Below are 6,332 nucleotides of genomic sequence, written 5' to 3'. Positions count from 1 at the left end.
ATTCCTGCAGCTAAAATACTCTGATAAAAATAATTTTAAAAATAAAATAATTGTAAGAAATAAAATTAGTAACACATGAGAAAAATAATGGCATCTTTCTGGAGAAAGGGGATACAGGTGTTTGAAAAACTGTGTTTGCTAAATTGCATGAGTAGCACAACACCATCAGCTTCCCACATTTAATTTCTGAGAAGCCCAGAGCACTGGTTACCATATGAAGAGACTGAATGTCCTATGAACTAAACATGACAGGCTTGAATGCTCTACAAATCAGACAGGCCAGCTGTTTATAACTTGTTTATTTTGGGGTTTCCTTCATGATATTCCCTTTCTTGAATGTAATAAAGGCCAATGACTGGAAATGACTGATGAAAGGTCAGGTTAGTTAAAGACGTTAGGGTATTTCCAGGCCTCAAAAATAATATATACTGCAAACATACTGTTTGCACAGTATACGCAGTTTGGAAATTAGGATTCCCTTTTTTATTGCTCTAAATTTATACTCTTTCACTTCTAAACCACATCTACATCTATTCAATTGCTGTGTAGTGAGTAAGCCAAATGAAACTTCTGAGGATAACTAGTTGTTATTGTTAATTAAAGTAAATAGTCAATCCTTTTAAATTGATCAGGTTTTAGGGTGATTCATTCAATAGATATAATGCTTTGAATTGACCACATCAGGACCTTGTATTATTTCACAGAGTTACTCCTTTTCACTACCATACTTACCACAAGCTGAATCTGAAAACTGTGAAATTTGTAAAATTTAGATCTACATTTTGAATTTCACATTGAGAACAGCATGCATCTGGCCAAGAAAATGTGTGTATCTCATTTAAGTGAGTGGATAAAGTTAGGAACAAAAAATCCACTGACTGATTCTCTTCCCACAGGCACAGATGTGAATCAAGAATAACCAGAATAATTATCTAGGCTATAAATGAGATGAGAAGAAGCTAGTTCCTCCATCAAGTACAGTTTGCCGATAGCTGACATCATTATAATAGGATTGGAGCCTATCCCTCGAGGACAACACTTGCTAGACAATGAGCCTGTTAAGCTAGCCTTAACAGTACACAGAGGAAAAAGCTCAGTGAAAGCATCAATCCATTCTTGACTATCACAGCTGCAACTATAGGAGTTGATCTTTTCAGCCTTTAATCCCCGCTCAAGTTTACCTCCCAAGCAACCACATTTGTTATTGGACCAGTCACTTACATGTAAGTTTCCCCATACCTGAAACTTAATATTTTTCTTTTTTATTATATTTCTGCCAGCTCACTGACCACAATTTGCTGGGCTGAAAGAAGTCAACTGCTTTGTTTCAGGCAGTTATTTGGGTATTTCCCTTTCTTCACTTGCTGCACTTGGGCACTTCAGCATTTGGAGGTGATTTCCAGGAAGATGTCAGAAGCTCATTTAACTCCACCAATGCCCTCAACAATTTATCACCTCCTTTTGCTCCTGGTCCCCAGAACAGGAAGAGTAAATCAGGCAGCTGAGCCCTGCAATGCACAACACTATCCATTTTTTAGTTGTAGACTGTGCTATTCTCTCCTGCTGTTTTTGCTCTTTGCCCCCTGTTCTGTTTTCTGTTTATTTTCCACCTTCCTTTTCTGGTGCAGAATCCTCTGATTTAATTCTTCAGGTCAGGAGAGACAAAACGAAGTGAGAAACTTGAGTAGCATGCAATTTTTCACATAGAAGAGCACACAAATCCCAGATTCTCTGCAACAGCTAATACTTTCAGTCAGAAGGAAGACAATTTGAAAGTAACCTTACAAATTGTTCTGAAAACTTACCAGTTCCAGTACTAAATGCACTTGGCTACAACCCGCCAAAGGACTGAAAATAAAAATTTTAAAGCAATAATTCAACGATGAAAATCCATGCACCCTCCTAAAAAGTAATACAAATCACTACTCTGAGCTAACGTAATAGAACAAGCAGATAAGCTATTTTCTGCAGTTTGTCCTAAATGTGCCATGTGTGTTTCTGAACAGCTGTCCTAGCCAGCATTGTGGCAAGCATACATAACACTTACTAAGAAGTCCAGAAATAACATGCCACACTTTGTAAAAGACAACAGGAGGCATTCTGGCACCCTTATCAGGATGAGAAGTAAATAATGGATGAGAGCTGCTGAGCCAAGAGTAACTATACCAAAAGACATACTAGACTCATCTCCTCCATTCCTCAAATGAATTCTCCATTGTTACATTCCATTAATGTCTTCACTCAGTGCTCTTAATCATCTTCAAACAAAACCCTCATCCAAAAGTGGAATACACAGATGATCCCTACAAGTCTTACACACACACACTGTAAGAATCAGTAAGGCAAGAGCCCAAAATCTTTCAGTCCAAAAGTCTGTTACCATCATCAGCAGGCTAAACTAAATTTGTATTAGTTAGCAGTCTTAAAGCATTATGAGTCAAAACAGAATTTAGCCAGCTAGTGGGAATGAGTCCATACTCCTTCCCTTCATGGGAAATTACCTCTCCTGTGTACACTGGCAAGACTATTTTCCTGAGCTTCATTTTTTTGCCACATAGGTTAGATTAAATTATCAGCTACCTTTTTAGGCTCTTTCAGACTTCATTTGTATCCCTTTTGTAAGGTGCTACAGACAATGGACAGAAATTCCTTGCAGCAACATGATGCAAACACTACCATCAAGATCATGGTATTCTGGGTTAGGAAAAACTGAATCTTTACCTCATCCTTTCAAGGGCTTAAGACGAGTTTGTGTGGAAGATGTAGGAATTCTGAGTGATTATTATTATGTATGTAGGAGTATATGCTACCTCACATCTACATGAAGGTCTTGATGTTTCAACATACAAAAGACAATAATGAAACACCTAAGGCAAGGACACTGGTTAATAATGCAGTGTAACGATGGTTGAGAAACCAAAAGCAGGTAATGAAATAGTTTTTAACATGGTAGTAAATCAATGACTGAGATGTACAGAAACTAGTGAAATGCACCAGTATTCCCCAAGGCCTTGTTATAAACAGCTGCTATTCAACATTGTCTGAATTATAAAGTTCTAAAAATATTAGGAACATGTACAAAAAATGCATATTTTTTTACCCTCCAATACCTTCTGCCTCAATGGTCTCACCTGTATTTTCTCACATTTCTCAACCTGGCATAAACATATACCTGAAACACACTAGTGTCTTAATTTTCATGCATGCAGCATTGAAAGAACATGCACATAGTATATATCTGTGTGGGTAAAAACAGAGCAAGTAGCAAAGTTTCATCTCCCCTTATAATATCACTGGTCTTGATTCTATTATTTCAAAAGCTCTGACTGCCCTCTCTGTCAGTGTAGGATAAGTCTAATCTGTGATTATTTTTTTTTTCAAGTCCTGGCACATAGGTTATGTATGGTGTGCATTGCATGCATGAAAATATGCTAGGTTTGTAACATGAGGGGTGCCATATTGTACTTGCAGTGGAATTTTTGCCTAAGCCTTGTAGAGCTTCTCCGTGACAAATGCCACGATAACTTTGGAAGTAGTTATTTGTATTTATTCCACTCCTTTGCCTTCTATGTCGGTTTTATGGCTTATGGCTCCCATCGGTATTTGCACAATGCTTGTTTTGCAAGTACTAAGAAAAATGTAAGGAACAAAAATTCTGGGCCTGTGGAAACAAATCTTTACACATGACAAGACATGTAAAAGCTCTTAGAGAGATTACTAATATATTGTCAGGAAATATGTTAACAGGAAAAGGACTTCTCTCTCCTAACTCTGCAAATACTGCACAAAAGCAGCAGGAGTTCTGTGAACGTGTGGCACATGTATGACATGCAAGGATAACAAATCCAAAGTTTCCTGTATGGCCTTCACCTGTTCATGAAGTAGGCAGTTCCAAAGGTTTAGTCTGAAAAGACAGAGCTATAAGGTACCAGAAACAAATGCCAAGTGGATGCAGTTTTATAACCAACATAGAACCTAGATATACTCATAAAAGAATAAGTTAAGCATTTGTTTATTTCATGAAAAGCCCTTAAATAGAATGCTAAGCAAGTTAACAAAAATCAGAAAATAAAAGCAAGTTAAAAGTTGTGCTTATTTCCATTGCCAAGGATTCACTATCCACTTTCACTGCTACTACAAGCATGCTCCACTGCTGAGATTCATGGAAGCCACTCAAGGGGAACTAGGGATAACTCCCACGCAATCTTTCTCACTTTCTTCACTGTTAGAAGACACATCAGGGTGCCATCAAAACACGTTCCTACTTCGGTGCATAGAGAAATAGACACACCCTCCCTCAATCTCACAGATAGGCCACATTCAGTTCTCCTTTACTCAAACAAATTCTAAGAGACTAGGAATAACTGAATGGGTCATTAGTTATTAGTATTATTAGAAGTACCCACTCCCCAACAAACAGCCAGAGTATTAATATTCTGTGCCAAAGGCATCTACACTTCCACAGGAGGAAGATAAGGCACATACACAAGAACTCTATAGCTCGTATACTGCCCTATAAAGAATATGGTCACCTTCTGTCAGGGGCTCAAGATCTGATGTTCACAACCCATGGGGATCTGGAGATTTGATTCAAGCCCCATGTCTTACTGCTCTCCAGATGAAAAGATGAGAAAACAGTTTTGTCACTAAAAAGATTTCTCTCTTTGAACATTGCCTCTATTTAGGTCACTTGAGAGGACAATCATCATTGCTGTTTTCTGATTTATGTGAAGCTCTGTATTACACCAACTGTGAAATAAATTCTGGGCAATCAATAAGTAATTAAAACACAACTAGTGGCTGGGACATAACTGAAAGTACAAAGTGCAGCTACAATCTAATTACTACAATTTGATCCAAAAGAAGTATCCCTCTGGGCAGCAAAGTTTATTAGATGGAGATACAGGCTTGTTGGCATGGCTGCCAACAAATACGGACACATGCTGAGCATACTCACCCTTCCCAAAAGCTGAACACCGCCTAATATGCCCTCTGGATAGAGGGACAAAACTGGCTCTGCTAATTCTCTCTACATCCCTCCTGTTCAGCTGCACGTGGGCTCTCACTGAGGAGGGCTTTGTATTACCTCAGATGTCACGCAGTGAGCAACAGCAAAATGACAAGGTCCATTTATTCACATCCAACCTACAGAGTCAAATATTTAGACCTCCTTTCACAAAGCTACATGACACAATATGAAGATGTGTTATATTCTCATACACCTAATTTGTTTGAAAATTTAGATCTGCTATAAGCAGGTGCTCAGGCCTTAACAGGCTCTTGAAGCCAGAGTCAGATGCATGATCAGGGCAGAGATCAAAATTCACACAATCTGTTTGAGCAGGCAGATCCGTTTACCTCACTGTAAAGAAAAAGGAGTATCTCAGATTACCTGAGACTGCAGCTGACTACTTCTAGGGGAGAATCTCGTGCGAGAGAGTTTGGGGTTTTCCCTCTTGCTGAGGCAAGAGAGAGTGCTCAAGCGTTCTTTCCAACCCCTAACTAGCAGTCTACCACATGCACTTGATGTATCATGAATCTGCCAGAAGCCATTAATTGTTACTGTTAACTATACATCCAATTTTGTTTTCAGAGCAATTTTTCACTATATTTAACTTGCCTGTCCCTAAGAAAATTATAATGCTTTAGAGGATTGCACAAAAGTTACAGCATTAACTTGATTAAACACCTGGTAGATGACTGTGCCCACTGTGAAACTGAATATTAAGTGCAAATAAATTATGTTACTCATCTACCCCTCTGCAGAATGCTGTACATTTGTTGTACGTTTTGAAACTTTAAATAGATCTGTCACAATCAAGGAAAGATTAATACTTTTTTGGATGCAAAGCATTATTTCCATTTATTTGAAAAGGAGCTATGCACATATAAAAGGGAACTTTGAGCTTAGTATTGAAACAGAGGACAATTATTTCTTCCAGCTTGATCTTTGCATAGGTTATTACAGGATATGGAAGCTAATTAGCCTTGGGCAAATTTGTGTCTCTTTCCTAGATTCAGATTATAGGCATAATGTTTCTGAAGCATGCATTGTTGCCTTGGTGAATCATACAAATGATAGGAAAAAATCCCTTTTGATTCTTATGTAACAAAAATACAAATTTAAAAAGTCTCCCTTCATGAAAGACTTACTGTCAGAAAACTGCAAAATGCCAGTAAGACAAATCACAGTACTGCCATCACCTATATCAGAAGGGACTCATTTTGAGGCACTCTGACCTTCTCGATGTGGACAGTTTACTGTCTCATATATTTTCTGTCTCTCTGCTGTAGAACAACAGACTTAAATGAGATCTTAATCAGTGGAACTG

The 6,332-nt window shown here is 38.1% G+C and overlaps 1 protein-coding gene across 1 annotated transcript in view; it reads right to left on the bottom strand.

Moving 5' to 3' along the window:
• LOC104538205 (dynein heavy chain 8, axonemal-like) overlaps nt 1-6,332 on the bottom strand; it is a gene marked incomplete at its 5' end in the record, with an annotated part of 60,691 nt that overhangs the window by 9,341 nt on the left and 45,018 nt on the right. The window lies entirely within an intron of this gene.

Source organism: Mesitornis unicolor, unplaced genomic scaffold (genome assembly GCF_000695765.1).
Source record: "Mesitornis unicolor isolate BGI_N332 unplaced genomic scaffold, ASM69576v1 scaffold3433, whole genome shotgun sequence".
NCBI lineage: Eukaryota > Metazoa > Chordata > Aves > Mesitornithiformes > Mesitornithidae > Mesitornis > Mesitornis unicolor.
The sequence above is the reverse complement of the archived record's forward strand: the minus strand, read 5'-3'. Positions and strand labels throughout refer to the sequence as shown.